This window comes from Nyctibius grandis, chromosome 3 (genome assembly GCF_013368605.1).
Source record: "Nyctibius grandis isolate bNycGra1 chromosome 3, bNycGra1.pri, whole genome shotgun sequence".
In the NCBI taxonomy this organism is placed as follows: Eukaryota; Metazoa; Chordata; class Aves; order Nyctibiiformes; family Nyctibiidae; genus Nyctibius; species Nyctibius grandis.
In genome coordinates this window covers 11106363-11128937 of record NC_090660.1, presented here as the reverse complement: position 1 = coordinate 11128937, position 22575 = coordinate 11106363, and the positions used below count along the sequence as shown (strand labels likewise).

The following is a 22575-nucleotide window of genomic DNA, read 5'->3' as shown; positions in this document are numbered from 1 at the left end:
TTTTTTTGGGCCTTTTCATTGTTAAGTGGTGATCAGATACACCTCTCAGTTGTTTCATCAAGAAAATATTACTGATGATTTAAATTTTCTTTTACACCTTGAGTAGCTGCTAAGCTCCAATCCTGCTATAAGCATGTCTTAAATTCACTAATGAAATGTTAAAACACAATATCAAATTGCATTTAGGTAATGGGTTTTTGGGGAGGTAAAATGCATTTACTTTTATTAAAAATATTCTGATGTATTGTTTGTAGCCAAGCAAAGGCTGTAGAAAACATTGGTGATTTTATACTATACCAAACCCACCAATGACATAGCCATTAGGCTATGAAATTGCCCCTTTATTTTGAAAATACATCGTCCCCCTCTCTCTGTGCACGGGATAACCAGGAGTGTCATGGCTTCTGCATTTGTTGGTATTCTTGTAATTTTGGGAGGCCCCCTCCTAGTTACTTGAATGCCTTCTAGCAATGCATGTCCACTGGAGGAAGAGAACACACCAGTTGGAAGTGATTCTTGGAGTCTTTGTTGAATTTTCCTTAAAGCTCATACCATCTGGGGTTGTGTGGCTGGGAGAAAAAAGCAATGATTTAAAAGTGGGGAGGGAAAAGGCAATTTCTAGGCCTCATGATTCTGGTGAAAAAGCCCTGAAACATAATGACCCTAAGGCTTCAAAATGCAGGGGGCAAGAAGTCAAGGACTCAAAAAAAGCCCCAAACCTCCCCCAATTTAAACCAGTCTCATTATTTGAGGCAGAGTGTAACTCATGCTTGTTGAGTGCTTCGGATTAGTGGTTCTGAGGTTCTCTAGGTTGTATTTTTTGATTGTATTTATGCGATGAATTACTCTATAGCTTGTGGGGGGTTTTGGAGGTGGGAGGGTTGTGTTGTTTACATGCTGTGGATTGATCGCGAATAGTTTCCCGGAGAATATTCAATATCTGAAATTTCAGCTGGGTTGATTAGTTGTGAATGCTTGCATATGCTGTGTGGCATTGTTCCAGTTCCTGGATTCAATGAGCGTAACAACTTCGGCAGTCCAGATTTTGACAAGTACTGATGGTGTCTGGAAGGCAGCAGGTTCCTTCAACTCCCATTGGCAAGACAGAGAGGGATAGGTCCCGTTCAGGGACCTGGACAGAATAGGGTATAAGGAAACCAGTGATGCCTCCCTCTTCTTTCTCAAGTAGCTGTACAAGCTCTGCCAAATACAGGTTCTTTTATGGCCTGAGGAATACCTTGAGAAGCAAAAGAGGTTGGTGCTGCCACTCGCTGCTTTTTTCCAGGGCTTACTCAGCTGTCAGAGGTGAAGCTCCGTGAGTGAATTTTAACAGGAGCAACAGTGGGACACGGTGGAACAAGGGAGAAATGCTATAATGAACATAGTACATTTCTGCAGATGAAGATTATACTTCAAACCCTTTAAGCATGTGTTATTCCTTGAACATAGACGGCTGCATTTGTTTAATTTTTCTTTGGCATGATTGGCAGCATATCTGTTGAGAAGAGACAGAATAACAGCCAGGGAGAGGTTTGGCGGGTCAGAAGAGTAGGGTAAGCAAAGCTGTCCAGCATATGGAAGTCTGCAGTGCTGCAGCACACAGCCTGGGACAGGCGCTGCTCTCTTAACTTCCCAGAAATCCAAAAATCAGTGCCATTCCTTCAGTCCAACCGAACACACGTTTGGCCTAAACGAGTGGGACGTAACCATTGTAATCAGACTATTTGTGGATGTATTTTCTTTTTTTGGGATTACAAGCATGTGTGTTGAGGCAGGGTCTAAATGGCAAGTAAATGTGCTCTAGGAGGGGGCAACGAAGAGCTTCTTATTAGAATCAGCAACGTTCTCCTTACTTCAGCGCAGAGCTAGTTGCATTTTCTTTTGTTCTTTCAACAGGTTAGTAATTACTGTTGCAGTAATTAGGCTTGATGGAGAGTACATAAGACGATAAATGGTTATTCTGTGCAGTAGTGGGGGATATTTGGTGCCAAGCTTATTATTTTCAGTCAAAGCTAATTATCTCTATTGTAATACATGACTCTCTTTCTTGAATTATGAGTGGGAAACTGCTGAATAGATTTTTTTTTTCCAAAGTGCCCTGAACCATAGAGAGAAATGAAAATTAAAAACAATGAAAAGCTTGTTAGACAATGAGAAGACTCATCTGTAAAGCTATTTCTGACAGATTTTTTTTTCTCGCTCTCATCTCCGGTTATATAAATATCAAATGCTGATCATGAAATAAATTGTTGCATTACACATTATATGGGGATAAAAGTTTAGTTCAGACATCAGAGAAACCGCTTGGGATTCGGTGGGTCACTGGTAGTGAGCTGCACGGCCGGTGGGGTGCCATGGTGCTGGCTGAAGGGAGCGGTGAGGTCGCCCCTGCCACGCAGCCGTGCTGCCCGCAGCCTGGCTGACCTCCAAATTGCTGACGTGATCAAGGGATTCACAGATGTTCCTATCGAGCACTTTTGAAAAATACTGGCTGCCCAGAATAGGCATCTGTTTTGTTTGTATTTAGGGCCTTCCCTGGAAATCTGGGCAGGGAAGCGGTGAGCAATGTCAGAAGGGATTACACCCTCTGGCTGGCTTACCTCGAGCGATAAGGTCAGCGGGGAGAGCACGACTTTGATTAGTAGGGTTCGTCTACTCTGCAGATGCTACCCCGTCATTTATTAATACTGCTGCCATCCCCTCCTCCAGTTACATCATGGTTTCAATTGGTATCAGTGACAGGGCTGATCACCTTTCCAGTCTCAGCTGGCTTACGCCACACCACGGGTTTGCTTTGCCCCACACATCTGAATCATGCTGTAACTTGACCTTCTGACTGGTGAAACGCGTAGTAGAGCTGCAGCTCGCTGCCAGCCGCAGCTCAGCTGGGCTCCCGGCACTCCTTGCCCCAACCCTCCCAACCTCACGCCTGAATTGCCTTCCCGCGGAAATCAGGGAGCGAGGCTGGGTGGGAGGAGGTGGTGCATGACCAAGCTTCGTCTGAACGCACCCACAGCCGCTGCTGGCGTGGGCAGCTGGACCTGAGAGCTCGGAAGTGCTCCCGGGCTCCATGCTCATGAAGCAGCCGCTGAAATACCCTCATCAGGCTGTACAGGGTGATTGATGGGGCAATGGAAATGGCAGCTGTTTGCTGTTGAATGTAAATACTCCTGTGTTAAGAAGGCATGGGAGCAGGGGAAAAAAGCTTTTGCGGTCTCCTACTTTCCATATATACTTTTCCTAATTTTCAAAAATTATGATTTTTAGTTGAATTTAATTCCCTACAGAAGAGAATCAGTAAAGCTTTCCTGCGTATTTGCAAGGCAGCCTTCCTTAGAAATTCTGTAGCGTGCTTTTCCACGTGCTACACAACAGATGTTCGAAGCTGATCGGTGTCATGTGTTGCGTTTTGCGGTACTTTAATATGTGCTTTTGAGAGACAAGCAGTACAAAGAGGAACTGAGTTACTAAGATGGATAAAATTTTCACAGCGCTGGTATTTGCCTGTCTTTGGTTACTGCCAATAAAACCACAGCAAACTATCACTGTGCTGCTCATCCACAATTGATGCTAAAAGCTGCTTGATTCCTGTTGGAAATTCCATCCTTTACCTTCACACTAATTTTTCCAGCAGTCCCTTGTGCCACACAAAAGCTCTGTTTATTGACCTTATTTATTTTATACCTCTCATAAACTCCAACTGACTTTCTCAGTTTTCTCTGGTAATGCTGTTCTTATACAGAGGTGGTGTAAGTGGACTGCTGTTTTGATGACATAGGTATTATTTATTTAAATTCGCGGTGCAATATAAATAATCTTTCTCAAATTAAGCCTGATCTCGTGAACTCTGTACAGGGAACTTACCCCGGAGATTTCTATGCCTGATGTTAAGTTCATCATTGTACTCTGCCAAATCTTAGTTCAGGTTAGGGGTGATGTTTCAAGAGCTGCCTCTTAGGGGTGACTAAGCAGAGCCATCGCAAAGATACCTCACTAATTTAAATTCCTGGTGTTACTGGAAGTCCAATTCGATGAAAATGAAAGGTGCTTTCTACCAAACTGCATACACATCCTATTAGGCAATAGCCATATATTCAATAAGAGTGGCAGAGAATTAAAAAATAATAATAAAAGCAGACACTATTCAAAGGTGTTTCAGATTTTTTCATAATGTCATTATCAATTAAGGTAGTTGCTGGGTGAGGAAGAGTTCACATGTGTTAGCATTTGATAACAGTTATTTGTGTGAAAGAGGGTTGTAAGATAGGGCCCTGGACTGGCTATAGGCTAATAGAAGCTGTGTAAGGGCTACCAAGGCGGCAATAATATGTAAAGTGAAGACAACACAGTCATCTGTACTTTAAATTGCCTCCAAATAGGGATATTAAAATATTTATCTGAGATGCAGGAGAAGCGTAAGCCTCTTGACTTTCACAAGGCAAATATATCTATAGCGCAAACAGATGAGAATAGATTCAGTTTTCACATAATCAAATCAAATGTGTAGCACTCACTCCTTCATTCCTTGGTCTGAGAATCAAAAATTTAGTAGCTAACAAGTAAATATTGTAAAAATTAGTAATAGCTGATTAGATCTGGCAAGAAGCAAAACTTCAGCGTAGGAACTTGCAGTACCAGAGAGCAGGAAAATCCATTAAGCATACACAACAGTAACTCATAACTATAATGTTGTATAGATGTCTCTGTAAACTATAACTCAAAAAGCCAAACTAACCCACTTACAGCCACAGACATCTCAACAGAATAGCTTTAGATGCTGTTAGCCTATTTTTGTTTTATGTCTCTTTTTCATAGCTGCAACTTAACTGTTTTAAAGTGTATCTCTGTGGGAATAGATGGGTTTTATTATGTACGTTTCTGTCCTATAAGAACGAGAATGATTGATTTTGTTTATGCTGGTTGTTGTTTGTTTGGCTGCGTGACAAGGTTGCTATCAACAGAAGGGATGAAGCATGAGGTAATGACTGCAACTTAAATGAGAACACTTGTCATACCTGCTTTTGGCTTGGACTGATCAGCAAGTATCAAGGCATAGTTAAATGCTGTGTGTGTTTTCTTCCATGTTTACAAACTGGCAAGCTTAATGGAAGGTAATCTCTGACATTCTGAACATTCTCCTTCACCCCTGAAATCAAAGCTACTAGTGTTGTGCTAAACTACTTAGGATCTACTGAGAGTTTGAGAAAAATACTCAGTGAACTAAGCACAGAGACCATTTCTTACAAAGGGATTTTAATTTGTTTAACTTATTTATAATCTGGAAGAAATTAAGGTTCAGCCTTCTACATATTCCCCTTGGTGAAGCCATGCTGACTACTCTTGATGATTTTCTTGTCCTTAATGTGCCTGGAAATGGTTTCCAGGATTAGCTGCTCCGTCACTTTCCCAGGCTCAAGGTGAGGCTGACCAGCCTGTCATTCCCTGGGTCCTCCTCCTTGACCTTCCTGAAGACAGGAGTGACATTTGCTTTTCCCCAGTCTTCGGGCACTTCTCCTAATCACCGTGATTGATCAAAGATATTTATCAAGAGTGGTCTTGCCATGACATCTGCCGGCTCCCTCAGCACTCATATGTTCATCCTGTCATGGCCCATGGACCAATTTTTATGTCCAGTTTGCTTAAGTGTTCCCTGACCTAATCATCTTCCACCAAGGGTACATCTTTGTTGTTCCAGCCTTTCCCCCCAGTCTCTGGGACCTGGCATTCCTGAAGGTCAGTCTTGCTCTGAGGCAAAGGCGGCATTCAGTACTTCAGCCTTTTCCATGTCCTGTGTCACGAGGTCCCCAGTCTTGTTGAACAATAGGCCCGCATTTTCCCTAGCCTTCCTTTTGTCACCTATGTACTTATAGAAGCCCTTCTTGTTGTCTTTGACATCCCTCACCAGATTCAGTTATATTTGGGCTTTGGCTTTCCTAACTTTATCCCTGGATGCTCAGAAAATGTCTCTGTATTCCTCCAAGGTTACCCATCCTTGCCTCCACCCTCTGTATGCTTCCTTTTTGTGTTTGAGTTTGTCTAGGAGCTATTTGTTCATCCATGCAGGCCTCCTGGCATTTTTGGAAATCGTTGGGATGATTCACTCTTGAGCTTGGAGGAGATGATCCTTGAATATTATCATATGTTCTTGGGCCTTCCTTCCCTCCAGGGCCTTATTCCATGGGACTCTTCTGAGCAGATATTTGAAGAGGCCAAAGTCTGCTCTCCTGAAGTCCAGTGTTATGAGCTTGCTTTTCACCCTTCTTCCTGCCCTCAGAATCCTGAACTCCACCATCTCACAGTCTCTTCAGCCAAGGCTGACTTTGATCTTCACATCCCCAGTGAGCCCCCTCCTTGTTGGTGAGTATGAGGTCCAGCAGAGCATCTCTCCTCATTGGTTCTTCTGTCACTTGGAGGGGGAAGCTGTCATTCATGCTCTCCAGGATCCTCCTGGACTGCTTATTGTCCTGCTGTGTTGTCCCTCCAGGAGATATTGGGATGGTTGAAGTCCCCCATGAGGACCAGGGCCTGCAAATGTGATGATACTGTATGAAGTTGCTTATACTGCTATGGCAATCCGATAAGGGAAAGGAAGGAACTATACTGATAACAGAGAGTATTTATGTTAGTCCAGAACTGTGGAAACATGTTCTGTCTTGCATATTGCCCTGCCAGCTGAAAAGGTTACTACTAATATCCCTCTCCTACCTGGAGACTTATTACCCATGCTAGAGATTACTGTCCCCTCTGACCTGTGGCTCAGCATCATGGGGGCCACTCATAAACTTGCTGAAGTCTCATAAACCCGTTCTAGTCAGGATAAACTGAGTGAAGAAAGACTAAATATTTAAGCATCTTAAGTCAACTTCGCTCATTTTGCCCGAAGCATGCTCACTCACTAGCAGGTCAGCTTGCTGTAACCTCTGGCAAGCGTGAGAGGCAGCTGGAAAGATCATCTTCTTCAACTGGCATAGCTAGATCTGAAAAAGGACTTCTATCTTTGGCTTTTTTCCACTCTAGACATACTCTGCATATGACTAATTTGTTTTTTAAAAGAAACCCACAGAATGCTTACCCAAAGAATTCTGCTGCCACAGCATTCCTGCTAAGAAGAGGAATGAGCTACAGGCTTGTCTTGGTCTGGGAGGTGAGAAATCTGATGGAATTTGTAATTATTGATCTAACCTGGAGAGGAATGGCCAGTCAAGAATTGTACAAACCATGAAAGAAATGCTGCTTGGAGATGAGGGCTGCAATATCCACTGGGCATTAACTTGTACACCTGAACCTACCTGAGTGTTGAGCAGTGGAATCATGAGGAAGAGATACCATTTGAAGAAGGCAGAAAATAAAAAAGAGAGAAGAAATACTGGATAAACTGGAGTCTGTGAAATGCAAACATCAGAGCACAAATGCTTTGTGAAAAGGTCTTAAGCTGTTGCTCTCTTTTCTTTGACTGACAAGAGATTTTAATAAGGTGCCATCATGACTTAAAAACTTTATTCCTGGACCCACATGGACCATAAGTGCTAGTTTCTTCTTTCTTCTTGACTAGCTGCAATTTGCTTTCAGTTGCCTAAAGTTCTTATAAAGTTTATGTAAGTTTTATTTCAGGAAAGGTTTAGACTCTTTTGGTTGGGACAGCATCACAAACAAGGTTGGTAGAACTAGACTCAGCTGCAGGAGAACTCCTCCTCATGTCAAGGCAACACCTGGCACTGCTGCACCAATGGCTGGATGGGAAGGGGCTACCTGAGGAGTCTCCGCAAAATCTAGTGTAAAGAGCCAAACTCCTCTGGCAGAAGTCCATGACAAATTGCCAGAGCTGAGCAGAAAACCACACAGGTACACTTAACCTCTCTGCTTTGGGCAACTGAGCACAAAGCTTGCACATCCAAAATGTACTGTTGGAGTGGAAAAGAAGTCCTTCGTCCTCCAACTGTCTGGGACAAACTGGGCACATTATGACATCCCAGCAGCCATACTTGCCCCCTGTGCTCTTCTGTTCCATTTTTTCTGGGTCATGAATGCCATGGGTCTCAGAAGTTCACTTGCAGGTTTACCATTGTGCTGCCACCACTGTCACCCTCACATCTCACAAGGCTGAGTGTTTTTTCAAGATTTCTTGAAATTCTGTACTGGAAGTCAGATAATGGTATGCTTGTTTCATAATCAAGCAACTGGCTCTTCATCCCACAGAGTAAGTCAAACATGCAGAACAGTAAAAGCAGGTGAAGAGGTGCCTTAGCACACCCATTAGATGCAGAAATTAGATATTTCAGAGTTGGAAGTTACTTTTTAAATAGGTTCATGTGGTAGTTCTAATGACGGATGTTATTGCAGTTATTAAAATCATACTTTCTAGAATAATAGAAAAAAAGCATAAAGGGGTCTCATGTGAACCCAAGAGCCAGTGCTTATATAAAAAGTAAGAAATAAAGGGAGAAGCAATAAGTATTAAGAACTCCTAATAACTCAAGCAACTGAGTTGTGCATTTCTGGATATGTTGGAGATTTTCCACAGATATTTCCTACGGAAAGAATTTATGAATCAAAGCATAAGAGTTGTCCAGGGAAGATTGGTCCCACATGGATACTGTTGCTGTTTTTACTCATCCAAATCTTCAAAACTGTTCACTATGAACAGATTGTATTCATAAGTACAGGAAGCATTTGCATTTAGTATAGCTAAATTAGCTGAAGCAGAAATTAACACACTCTATGTAAGGTTTAACCAGAAAATAGAATAGTTATATGGTTGAATGAGACAGAGGGAAAAGATACAGCAAGCCAAATTTTGTTCTGGGTTGGGGAGTGCAGCAGCATAGTTCAGAGCAAAACATGGCTGGATTAATTTGCTTTCTACTTTCATTGGCCTCCTTGTCAATTATTATTTCCTATTTACAAAGAAGGAAAAGCTGAAACCTACATTTTTTAGCATAATGGAAAATAGCCAAGACTATTGACCCTGTAGGGACCTATCTAGTATATGTTTGAGGGAGCAGGTAGATGCCATTTCTCATATTTTATTTTAAATAATGCCACCTGGGTATCAGTATATTTCCCTTCTCGCTTTCCTCTTCAGAAAGTCCATCCTCAGAACAACTTTTGACTTGAGACTGTGAGGTTACGACCAACCTCAGCTCTTCTAGAAGTAAATAGGATTAGAAGGGTTTGTGGGTACGTTTGCATTCTCAGACACATTTAGCAATTCACATAACTGAAACTCAAGATAAAAAAAAGACCTGGAGTTCTCTTTTAATTATCTTCCCTGGCATAAAAATTTTGCAACCAGATTATCCGTATTAGAAAGGTTGTACTTGTTTAAATTTGTTAGATAACACAGCCACACTTGGAAGAAGATTAAGGATGGGCAGAAATGCTACCAAAGTTTCATAATGCTTATTGCAGAATCACGGAATTGACTAGGTTGAAAGAGACCTCTGGGATCATCGAGTCCAACCTTTGACCTAACACCACTGTGTCAACTAGACCATGGCACTAAGTGCCACATCCAGTCTTTTCTTAAACACCTCCAGGGATGGTGACTCCACCACCTCCCTGGGTAGTCCATTCCAATGCCTAATAACCCTTTCTGTGAAGAAATTTTTCCTGATGTCTAACCTGAACCTCCCCTGGTGCAGCTTGAGGCTATGTCCTCTAGTCCTGTCGCTAGTTGCCTGGGAGAAGAGGCTGACCCTCACCTCGCTACAACCTCCCTTCAGGTAGTTGTAGAGCGCGATAAGGTCTCCTCTCAGCCTCCTTTCCTCCAGGCTAAACAATCTCAGTTCCCCCAGACGCTCCTGATAGGACATACCCTCTAGACCCTTTGCCAGCTTTGTTGCCCTCCTCTGGACTCGCTCCAGCGCCTAAATGTCTTTCTTGAAGTGAGGAACCCAGAACTGGACACAGTACTCGAGGTGCGGCCTCACCAGTGCCGAGTACAGGGGGACGATCACTTCCCTAGTCCTGCTGGCCACACTATTCCTGATACAAGCCAGGATGCTGTTGGCCTTCTTGGCCACCTGGGCGCACTGCTGGCTCATGTCCAGCTGGCTGTCCACCAATACCCCCAGGTCCTTTTCCACCAGGCCACTTTCCAACCACTCTTACCTCAGCCTGTAGCGCTGTATGGGGTTCTTATGGCCAAAGCGCAGGACCCAGCACTTGGCCTTGTTGAACTTCATGCCATTGGTCTTGGCCCATCTAACCTGTCCAGATCCCTCTGCAGAGCCTTCCTACCCTCAGGCAGATCAACATTCCCACCCAACTTAGCTTCATCCGCAAATTTACTGAGGGTGCACTAAGTATGCAAATACTTTTTGTCCAGTACTGAGTACTAGGATGCCTATTGCTTCCCAGCTTCATCCTGGACAGATTCAGTGAAGCACATCATATTTATGACCAAAACTTTGGAAAAGTAAATATACCTCAGGTTAGAATTTCAGGAGTTAAACTATTTGTTTGTTTCAACTGATGTTTGGAGTTGTCAGGTGATGCAGAGAATCAGGCTGAAGCATTGAAGAGAAGGAGCGCTGGGATGGGTTGAAGTTGCCTCACCCTTGCTGAAGCAGGGAAATTAAATTCTGCTGAACTTTGGTTCCTCATACGCCATGGAGCTGATCCCGAATGGCCTTTTTGCTGGTCTTCTCAGTGAAGCGGCTTTTTATCTGTTGTCTGAAGGGCTGCATCCTTTGAGAAAATGGGATATCCATGAACTTCTGTGGGGGCAGGAATGGTTATCAAAGCCTGAAGAACTTTTCCATTGACTTCAGTGGCAATACTTGGCAGAGGCTGGGTATGATGTCTCTAATTTGAAGCTTTCCTGGAGTAGAAGCAAATGCATTTCTCTGATACTGCCTAGCTCTGGTGAGTGCGCCAGTTGAATTTTTAATACAGTGTGTCCAACTCTGAACAGGACTGAATATGCCACAGACTTTTACTTTAGACTAAACTGGGACATCTAGAACACTATAGCTATCTGGATCCAAGCACATGCTAACTTCACATTAAGGGGAGTCAAGGAGTATATCCCTCCCCTGGTTCCTCCCTTCCTGCGTCCCCTCTCGGACTTTGATTTTCATACCCACCACATGATCTAGAAGAGAGTGGCAGTGCCCAGTTTCCCCTGATCTGGAAAACAAGGTGACTGAGACTGAAAGGTCCATTGCAGCATGTGTTCCCACAGTCCCCTACCTCACATTCAGTATGTCTTTTCAAAACGAGGTTCTTGCATGCTAGCACAGTATTAGGAAGAAGTGTTTATTGCTGTTGCAGTATGCTCTCTGAGACATAGGTTATCCTTCAGTTCCTCAGGCTTCTCACTCCAGCATCTCTTCAAGAGGAAAAAGGGAAAGCCTGATATGGCAGTATTTGATTGTTCTTACTGCACAAGGTACAAGCGAAACATCTACTGTTAATCACGGATGTTTTAGAGCCATAAACTTGTTGTCCGTATTCACTAACAGTTGGGGAAGAAAGTTGATCTTTCCTGAAAATACTGAAGCAGATGGGAGCAGTGTGAATGCCAGAATATCCCTACAAATTCTCCTAACATGAAACAGTTTTGGACAGTTCAGGACATCTGGAGTGAATATGAGAGAGGGAAATGAAAAATTTCTTGAATGTACTTAAAGGCTGAAATAGAATCACAGTGGCGTAGACATGCAGAAACCCTGAATGAAATACACACATGGATATGGCAGAATGCTTAAAAGGAAGTCAGCCTGCTAGGAGCAGAACTATTTTTAGTCTTCTAATGAAGAAAGCAGCTGTATTTGAGAAAGCAAATCACTCACTGCTTGGAAAATCAGCTGGAACTCTTTCTGGGTCCTGGTGTTCTTGGTTGTGAGAGGAAAATCTTATGTGTAAGCTCTTTCAGCCCCGGAGAACCTTAAATGACAGTCATCTCGGGTCTTGAAGCACAGTTGGGAGCTTCTTGGGAACAGATTCACAGACTTCTGTTGGAGCCATGGTCACTCTGCAGTGTTCAACCACTCTTGGAATGAGCATTTCTTTAGGAGACAGGGAGGATATGGCCAAGTCCTCAGAGATGTGCATTGAACATAACATTGAATTCTGCCTTCTTTTGTTCTGTGCTGTGCTGCTTGTTATACAATGTTTATTTCCGTTCTTAATTTCCCAGAGCTTTTCTGGGGTGCAGCGGTCTGTCCAGTTCATCATAAAAACCTCTCTTTTCTTATCTGTAGAGTGCTTGTGTTAGGTATGGGAATGGAGGAGAGACACTTCATTTTGCTGCTTTAGTGAAACCTGAACTGTGAAAACTCACTGGTCTTTAGGTGCCATCTTTGTACAGAATAAGTCTTTTTGTAAGGGTCTTTTTTTTGGTATAAAAGAGAGGGATGTCTTTTTCTGTCATATTGCTGAGTTAAACAAATGATCAAAGTGAATTATGCGTATCCCGGCCGTGACAAGAATGGACAACGGTTATCACGGGGTCAAAACCATTGAACGTGCTTGCTGGAAGTAAAGGAGACAGCTTGTTTTTTCCGCTGACTTGAGAAACCATTTCTGATCTACTTGAAGTAGATGCATCATAAATGGCTGAATTGAGAGAAAAGGGGTTTTAGTTTAAAACCTGTGTCAGGGAAGCCTGACCGAAGCCATCTACCTGAGATGGCCTGGCATTTTTCAATGAGAGGAGGAGATTAGTGAGGAGGAGGGCTTGGTTTTGAAAACCTACTTCTGCAGATGATCTTCTGCAGATGATACTTTCCATCAATGGCCACCTGCCCAAACCATCAGGAATTGGATAAATCTTAAAGGTGAGAGGAAGGCAGGGTGTTCAAGAAGAAATGCCATGGAGAGGGAGTTGAGACCTGGGCTCTGCAGGTTTCCCTGCTGCTGGGCAGCTTTGTCTGGCTCCTTCAGTCACTTCCAGCTCCCAGCCTTGCATTTGGTTCGTTTAGAAATACGTTCTTTTCTTGCCTGTCACGTCCTTTAATACATGAAGTGTCTCATACAGTGGGGAACCATCTTGTATGTAGGTACTTAAATGCTCGAAAATTGGAAGGAAGGAAGGAGGGAAGGGGTTGTAAGCTCCAAGAATAATATCCTAATCTCTCCTTTTTCAGTAAGACTATGGCCTGGGGAAGAAGTTTATGCTCTCAGCCTCTTCCCATTTGCTTGTCACCCACCACGTGCCTGCAAATGGCTATCCCTCTTCGGATCTTCTGGCACAGTTCCTTGTATGATCGGTCCCTAAATCTGTTTCTGCTTGAGCAATATAGTTTTAAAAAACAACTTCTGTTACAAGTATCGAAGAGAGGGAAGATCATTCTGACTGAATTGCATAAGGGGCAATTACATGAGTATTTACTCTGGTGTAAGTCAGGCAGCCTGGGGACAGTGACCAGCAGCTAGAGAGGGCTCGGGGGGCAGGAGGCTCTTTGCCCGATTTGGGGGCAGCTGGAGCGGCAGGTCTGACCACAGCCTTTGCTTTCCGCCACAAATACCTGAAGATTTTAGCTGGTTTCAGGAGAGCCTGTTTTGCATAAACCATTTCTATTTTCCTATTACTCATATGTCCCTTCGTTAATAACATAATGTAAATAATTCTGTGCTGAATTTGGCATTCATTTAAACAGGTGTAACCCTAAAGCAGTCGTAATTGGTTTCAGTGTTCCCAGCCCTCTCGCTGGCTGCGCTTTCCAAAGGAGTTTACTTGGTTTTGCCTTTGAAGGCTCGTTATTATCATAATTCACCCATCAGTCTGCTGCTTTTAACGTTAATTCGGTTTTATTAACTGGTAGGAGGCAAGATGAAATGTTTCGGGCTGCATCCTAAGGTTATTCTTCGAGCGGACGGTGTTTTAAATAGATGTGATGGGCATTGGCAAGAAGAGGTTTGTGATATTTACAGTCTTCAGGAATTTGTGTAAAAGTGAAAAAAATGCTTATTCTGATTCCGTATAAATACCACATCCAAAGCACACCTGTCCTCTGCCATGTGGGCCAGCTAATTGGTTTTTGATCTATTTTTACTGTTCTTAGCTGAAAGGCAATTTTTTTGTTAAGTTTCACAGAAAGCTCTAGAGCTGTTTTAGGGGTTTGTAGCTGTGAAAAATAGCCGTGGTTCTGTTTTTTAAAAAGCATTCTCAAGGAATAATTACAATGATTGAGAAGGCTTCTTAAAAAACAGAAGCATGTACATTTTTCATAGCTACATGACTCTAAAATGGCTTTGTGGGTTTCTTCACGTATTCAGGAAACTTTTAAAAATAAAAAGGAGCAAATCTATCTCTGAGCTTGGCAACAGCTGAAGTTTATATTTCACAAGTATCTGAAAATGGGTTCCTCCCCATTTGCAGACACAGATGCCAAAGTTTTAAACTGACAGTGCAAAGTTTATATTGCAAGCTTTGTAAAGGAGGAAAGCAGCATTTTTTGCTCTGTGCCAGTCCTGCACTTATGCACGGCTAGGACGAAGCCTTGTTGGACAGTTATTATTATTATTATTGTTTATGAATTCCTTGCCTCGCGGTCATGCAGAACAGCAAGCCGGCATTGTCGAATCGGGAACTGTAGACATGAAAATAGCAAAAAGGTTGCCCCTGCTGCTAAACATTTGGCAGTATTTTGTATTCCATTCTTGTCTGTATTAAAACACAGAATGTAGTGAATGGGCCAAACCCTGAAATCCTTATTTGGTTATTATGAAAAGAGAGAGAAAAGGCTGTGATTCATTAGGAGGGGGATGAATAAGAGGCAGCAGAGAAGGTCTGTGCAAGGTAGTGCGGGAGCTTCTGTTCCCTTGTCTCATAACCCAGCAACGCAGGGGTCATCTGAGCACAGCGAACGGTGGCTCTGTCAAAAGTGATGCATTACATAGTCCTCATGCTGGGGCAAACAGAGGAGTAATGCAAGGAGATGCTGGCGGCTTACGTGGTATGTCTAAGCATGTGTACGCAGGGTTAATGGGAAAAGGAGGCCATTGAGACCTCCGGGTAAATGCATGCCCCTGCAAAGGTGACTTGGGTGGGAATCGTTGCATGGGATGCTCCTGAAACCAACTATTTAGAAAGATTAATTGGGAGATTTTTTTTTTTTTTTTTTTTTTTAATGGGAGCACAAATACCTGGTGTTACCGATTATCTCAACAAAAGGGGTACAGGAAAGGGAACAAAACCTGCTGTTTCAGCATCAGAGCAGTCTCTAAGCAGCAGGTCACTAATCCCACTGCAGTATTTTGCCTGGAGCAGCAGGAGTTACAGATGTTTGCTTGCATCATCACAGTATAGTCTCTGATGATGGTGGTTTGTGTTGTTGTAATCCCACAGAAATTATACTTTGGCTTCAGTCCTTTGGCCTGTCTGGGCACGACTGATCATTATCTGCTCTTCAAGATTAGCTGAAAGCGCCTAGCTAAATGCTCTGAACTTTGTGGTAGAAGAGGATGAATTTGGGGGCTGGGTCTCTGAAAACGTTGCATAAAAAAAGGCTGCGTGTTTTTTCTCCTGTGCTCCCCGGCATAAATGAAAGAAGACGAGAGCAGTGCAGAGCTGGGCCCGTCTGCTCAGGATATATTCAGTTCCTTAACTCATTGCACAGGCCACTGCAACCCTAGTAGGCAGCATTTCAGCAAAGGCCAGCGAGTGTTGTAAATAACATTGGCAGGAGAGGTTTTTTTGTTCCCTTCTCCCCACTTTTTACGTTAGATGCTGAATGAGTCGCACAGGCGTGTTTGTGAGGGGGTTTATTCAGCTGATCTGCCTCGCGCTCCCCAGACCTCCCTGATTTTGCGTCCTGGAGAATCTCGAAGATAATTTTAGTAAAAGGCTGTCCTGAGTGCCACTTGGTTCCTCTGTTTACAAAGTCACAAAGTCTCTTCTCATTATTTTTCAGGGATCAGAGGGGACAAAAGTTTAAATATTAGCTCAGCTACTTAAACCCTGTGGCAATGCCAGTCTGCTTGGCACATAGTGTTGAATCTAGTGATAAGATACTCGGTCGACTGATGACCCTCGCAGCGTTGTAAGGAATATGCTGATAAATTCTCTGTGAGGGATAGGAGGGACGAAGCAGCTCTTGGGTTTTATGACAATCGCTAATCAAAAAATCTGCCAAAAACCTGGCCTTAGAGACAGATGCTGTTGCCGTCCAGTAAACCCTGATTTCCCGGAGACTTCTAGAGTATTCCTAGATAAGCAGTATTGCAGATGAATAACGAAATTGAAAAAGAATTCTCCAGCAAAGGCTTCATGCCTGAAAATATTTTCTGCTGTCTTATTACATCTCTGCCCACTAGATGGCTTTTCTCCCCTCTACCTGCAACCTGACAGAGCAAGCGGAATCAAGTGTAACCTATCTAAAATGATATTACCTGCAGCTTAATTCAGATATTGGTAACACTGGTCAAAAATTTCTAATTACACACAGCATACAGGGCTTACATATCCTGTGATGTAGATTTTCCTACATGGAGCAAAGCTTCCTGTACGTTGGCATAGAGAAAAATTCAAGTTAAGATGTTTTAGCAAACTGTTTGCCAGCAAACAATGTTTGCTTATGATATGAAATTATTAAAGACCACAGAGCACATTCTGTGGTTATTAAGTGTTCAGCACTGACACTGAAAAATAATGTGAAATCTTCCAGACCTTGTTTTGGTTTGGCTGGGGGTTTTAGGACTCGGAAACACCCAGCCTGTAGTATATTATTAATTAATGATGTTTGGAAGCAAATTTAGGTTTTGCAATTATTATAATTAAGTGAGACAGATGGGACAGAACTCTGCATTATGTGGCTTAATCCAAATCAAATGGAGTGCCAAAAAAAATTCTTATTTACATTGAGGAAAGACTCAGTTTTAGTGATTGTGTGAGTCCCACTGACCACTGAGATACTAGCAGGGCTGTGCCTTTCCTGTTGGCTTAACCAGGTAAATAAGATAGTGGTCAAGACAAGAATACCCTGAATTAGTAAAATGTGTGGTACTCAAGTTATGACCAAAAAAAAATATACTGCATTCCAACAAACATTTTGTTATTATTTTATAATATTTAGTCTCATCAAAAAAACATAACGTGCTAGAATTAAAAATAATCACCAGGCTGATGTTCAACATTTCACTGGAGAAAATAGAAGGGAATTGGTACAATTTTAGATCAGTAAAATGTTCTCAAGAAATGTACTTGTACCAATAACGCTGATGTGGGTACACACACTGGAGGAAGATGAGAGAACGAGCTCCATCACAAGCTGCTATTGGTGTCTTCCCGAGAAGCTCAGTCCCTTGCTCCTACCAGCACTTGGGATTTGGGGGATATCTGCAAGGAGGTTACTGCAGGAGCCTGCCTGGAGATGCAGGTCCTCAGTTCATTTTATAGCTAGTAAGTATTTGTTCAGTGTCAAACTCCCATTTCTAGCTGTTGAATGAGAGCAGCTCTTTCTTTTCCTGTCAACTTCCTGATAGCCACAGGGGGAAAAAAAGAAGTGTGTTCCCACTTCAGCATCCCTCACCTTCCTCCTTGCTTCTCTGGAAGAGGAAGCAAGCAAGCTATTTCTGTTACTCATCCTTTCCTTCAGCCTTCTTTCTTCAGGACCTTTATCTCTTGTGAATCATTCCAGTGTCCATTCCTGCCCCCAATCCTAGCTTTTGCAAGCTTCAGCATGAAATTAGGGGGTTGTTGGGTTTTCCTTCACGGCATGGGGCCCTGCTGGAGGATAGGTTGAGATCGTGGTACTCTCTATCAGTGGGTACTGGCTGGCAGCGCTGGGGTGGAGGAGCAGCACAAGCACTGGAGCTCTTTCTCTGCAGATTCAGGAAGCCAATGGCGCATCAGTTTGCACTCAGTTTGAGCCTGGAAAGGTGTTTTTTGCTGCCCTAAAGTTTATTTTTTTCTTTTTCTTAACAAAAGCTTAGATTCTGTGGGAATTCATGACTGAGACCAGTGTCCATGTTTGCCAGGGAAATCTTGCAACTGCAAAGCATCTAAGTGGATTTTTAAGCGCTGTTTGACTGATATCAGAAGTATTAGCATGTTATTTTGTTTGATACCAACACAACAAAACCTCATGTACTTTAAACTGAAGGGTTACATTTACCTGGTGGTGTTAAGCTAAGGTGATGCAAATCATGATGTCAAAAGCCCAGGTACACTCATGGCCCTGGCGCATGGAGTAGTTCAGGCTGAGCCAGCTATTGTGCTACCTGTCATGAATGAATGGGATGGAAGAGCAGGCTCTTTTGACTCACCTGTGGGCTGACATGATTTGACATTCTGAGTGTAGGAGGTGTGAAACACTAAACTAAGACTGCTAATCCAATGGCAGTCAGCTAAGCAGTTTGGTCAGAAACATCAGGGGTAATACACAAGCACAGATCTTTGAGCCTATTAGATACCTTCTGCTTTCAGTTACATCAGTATAAATCCATTGACTTCCCTAGAGTTCCCACATCAGGTGTATTCCAGTGCACCTGAAGCAGAGTTGAGGGGACAGAAGGGAGGAGAAAGAGCTGAATGGGAAAAAAACGCAGTCTGCAGTTTTACTATGCACATGGTATATACCCTTTCATGGGTTTCAACCATTTGGCCTAGTAGAGGATGTTCTTTCTGGCCAACAACAACAGTGAAGCCGCAATGAACAACCAGTAGCACCTAAGACTTCTGCAGCAGCATCAGTGCAGTAGAGATGCTGTTATGGAAAACCTTCTCTAGCGTGCAAGTATGTGCGTGCTACTGAACATGCACTAGTAACAATCCCATTTTTTATCTCCACCCTTCTCCTGTCTAGCTATCTGCTGATGATAGAGAGAAGAGACCATGTAAAGTCCTCCAAGCCTAACTAGAGTATTCCAGAAACCATAGCATGGGAAAAAAAAAAGAATTTTTGAACAGGAGAAAAGCCTTAGCTCAGTTTAAAAATTGTCTGGGAGGTGATGTGTGGGGTTCCTGTCCCCAACACAGCGGGTATCTGGCACGCTGTGAAGCCAGAGCTTTTACTAAGTGCAAAAGTAGTTGGGAAGAGCCAGGTTGTGCTACTCACTGCAGCAGCAGATCCAAAAGGCAATAAATAATAGCTTAGCACTTGGTCCTTACCTGTGCTGATCTTGGGGAACTCAGGATAAGGAAGCAAAAGTTGACCTAAGCCACCTTTAGTCTGTCTTCAGTCTCAGCATTGGTGAAAGATCTCCTTTAACCAGTGCCGGTTTATTAGAGTATTGCAGTGCTTGTTCCAAAAAATCCCAAACTCACTCACAGCAAGTGCTCAGCTGGAGGTGGGCAGGTCGTGTACAAACCAGCTGTGTTAGTTCACAGTTCTTCTGTGCCACCGTGCACCTCTGTAAAGGCCATGCTGAGGTCCTTTGCACTTCTTCCCTGGGCCTTTGATCTCTGCCAGCACTGTGCATTCCCCTCTCCAGGTCAAAGAAAAATGTTTTTTACCACCAAGGAAATCTGTAAGAGAGATGTTACTAACCTAAACACCTCCACTCTGTGAAGGAGATGTAGATTCAATTCCTTTTGTGCATCTGAAATGCTGCTGCCAAACCTGTGCTATGAAAGGTCAGGGAAAACAAGTAGTAAGCTAACAAAAAATATTCAGTAACACCAGAGCAAGATGTGCATGTCCTAGACAATAAATTTGGCTCTGGACTGAACAGAAAAGGATTTGCCAAAATCTTTGTCTGTCTTTTCAACTGAGACATGGGTTTACAACGTTGAAAGTGGCTGTCCGGGTTTGATCTCAGGTTGGCCCAGATGAGGAGTGACTCTGCTGACCTGCCCCGGTGCAGGAGCTCGGCCAGGCCTCAGGACTGATCATTCTTTGAGTAACCCCAGAGACCCCCCCCAACCTCGACACCAGGATGTCATACACACAAGACTTGCTGTGGCTGCCCTGCAGTATCAGATCAGCTTCATCAACACTGCATCCCCTTGCTGTTGTCTCTCTCCTTTTAACCCTGCAGAAAGATTACAGCGTTTCTGCTCTGGGTTTGATGGGATTCAGTTTTGCTTACACCCTAATGATCAACCATGAAAAAAATGAGTGACATACACCTGTTATGAATTAGCATACGCTGTTAGTTAAGCCTTTGAATGTGTGTTTAATTTTCAGGTGGATGCGTAATTACTCTGTGACCTGTTTAGCATTTCAGACTCATTCCTTTCAAAGACTGGAAAAAAAAAAAGAGGTTACATCCAAGCTGAAATGAAAAACACAAAACTTTTTCATTTTAAAAAGGTTTCTGAACAAAATTATTTTCAAAGCAGTTTGCTCTCAATCCTAAAATGACAACTGCCAGCAGCTGGCTGGGAAAAAGCAAAAGTTAGCCTGAAAAGTAATGAAACTCACATGACCTCAAACTGTAAAATACTGAGCCCATTCGTAACCACAGATAGATTTCTTTGTCATTCTGGGAAAAAAAAAGGGAAGTGTCTGGGGGTTTTCTTTGTTACAATTTTTCTTAAAGGGATTTTCTTTTGGGGAGGCAGCAGCAGAAGGGATTTTTGTTGGTTACTTTTCTTTCAAAGCTTAGTGATAATAGGCAAGCAATATGATTTTGGCAGGAAAGTATCACATCCCATGTTAAAGAATAAATTATTCCCTTGATTATATACTGAGTGATAACCCTTCCTGGATTTATGGATTTTTCTATATATTTGCATAGAAAGTCATTACCGCACCCTTGTAGCTGATAACAGTAGCACATTGTTGCATGTTTCTGCATGTCTTACAACTCCCTGGACAAGCTATTGATCAGGTAGGTCGCTCCCAGGGAAGCAGAAAGTCATTCTGTGTGCTCTTTCTTGGATGGGAGATAAGCCTCGTTGCTAGTGTACAGCATGCTGTGTCCCCTCTCTCTTTGCATACAGCGTGATAACATCAGAAATCACTTGCTCCTTTCTGTTTAAGATTTCTAGCCTGACACATCACGGAGAGAAAGAAAAGAAGGAAAAAGCACAACTTTTCAAATGGAGCAAAGTCAGTCCTTTTCCTTGCCAGATGCAAAAAAAAAAGCAATGCTTGCCCAGCTCTGCTGCTTCCATGTTGATTTCAGTGCTAAAAATTATGCACATCCGTTATATTAGAGTGGATTTCTTCACAGAGCGTATTTTCATTCAGATTCATGTAACTATTGACCAGAAGCAAAAACTGAGCCTGATTAAAAAATAACCCATTTTTTTTAAAAAATAGCGTAACGCAGTAGCACTCTTCAGGCAATCCTTCAGCTTTCTAGCATCAAGTCATCTCTGATGATGTGCAGCCTGTGTTTAAAGGCAACGCATTCCTAACAGCTCCTATGCCTGCGAAGTTTCATGCTGTTACTTTAAACTGATAATTCTCTGATAGTGTTTATATTGTTATAGTGTGGAAACAAGTATGCATACTCATTTCTGCATTTATTTTCCTAGATGCCATCTTTCAAAAATATACCTTTAAATGTGCCCATTTCTAATTTCATGCCCCTAAAACAGCTCAAGCAAGGGATATGGGAAAATGCAGGAAACTTTAACTGCTTTAGGAATCCTCTCTGCCAAAAACCCATCTACCTTCAAGCCTGTGTTTTATCTGTCAGAGCAGAGGCAGGTGAGGGAAGTACGTTGAGAAGCAATAATCCGAAGGTCATAGTGAAATTAAATCCCGTAATTCAAAATTAGCTGTGATTCCTGCTGTCAGGAGCACAGAGCTAAGTAAAGGTTAGATTTTTTTCTCCTACTGTATTTTCATTCAGATTAATATTTAAGCCATGCTGGTGGCTGTGCCCAGGAGAACAGTCGGTCCTCTTACAGCTATAAATGGTAAGAGGCCGGGTCTGTTAGAGCTCGCCTGTCAGCTGTTTGAGCAAGGCGAGCACCTTGCTGCGGCTGGCCCCAGACCGTGCGTTTTCGTAGCTCTCCGGCTCTCCACTGGCACCAGCTCGCTCATTGGTTGTAGCTATCGCCCTCCTTGCAGCTGCTGCTGCTGACAGCGTATCTCGCCTCAGCTGAGATTACTGCGTATGACCTACTTTGAAAATGGTGTGAACCAAGGTTCACAAATTGTCTTGGAAGGATGCCACGAGGTTGGTGTGCAAACATGCACGGTCTGGGAGGCTTCTGGCGGAGCAGAAAGGGCTGTCTCCGTGTCCTTCCAGATGCAGCTCGCGTCCCTTCGCCAGCCCTAGCTTCACAATCTGTCTTTGTGCTCTTGAGTGCGGCGTATTGATTTCCCAGGCAGGCCAGCTAGGTTAGAGAGCCTCTGGCCAATAAGTCCTCCATGCCTTTTTGCTCTCAAAACAGTTGGAAGTAGTAATAAAGATGAATAAAGGGTTTCAGGCGGAGCTGTCAGCTGAAGCCTAGCAGTAGTAGTAGTAGTTGTAGTAAAAGCAGTAGTAGTGGAATCAGAATACAAGTCACAAAGGAGAGCTAAGCGGTGATATTTTATTTACATAGTTCATCTGTTTACTATAATCTGCTCGTTTACAGTGTAATGTAAACTTGCAATTACTAAAGCTGCTTTCCATGCCAGGTGAACAGTTTAACCTGGATGTCATTCCAAAATACTGACAGAGGAGAAAATTCAATAGAAAGGAACAGCCAGAGGAATTGCAGCCTGAAAGCTGTATACGTTTGGG

At 43.0% G+C, this 22575-nt stretch overlaps 1 protein-coding gene across 7 annotated transcripts in view; it reads left to right on the top strand.

Annotated features, from left to right (window-relative positions):
• Nucleotides 1-22575, top strand: part of ATXN1 (ataxin 1) — a 377565-nt gene that overhangs the window by 108275 nt on the left and 246715 nt on the right. The gene's annotated exons all lie outside the window — the stretch shown is intronic.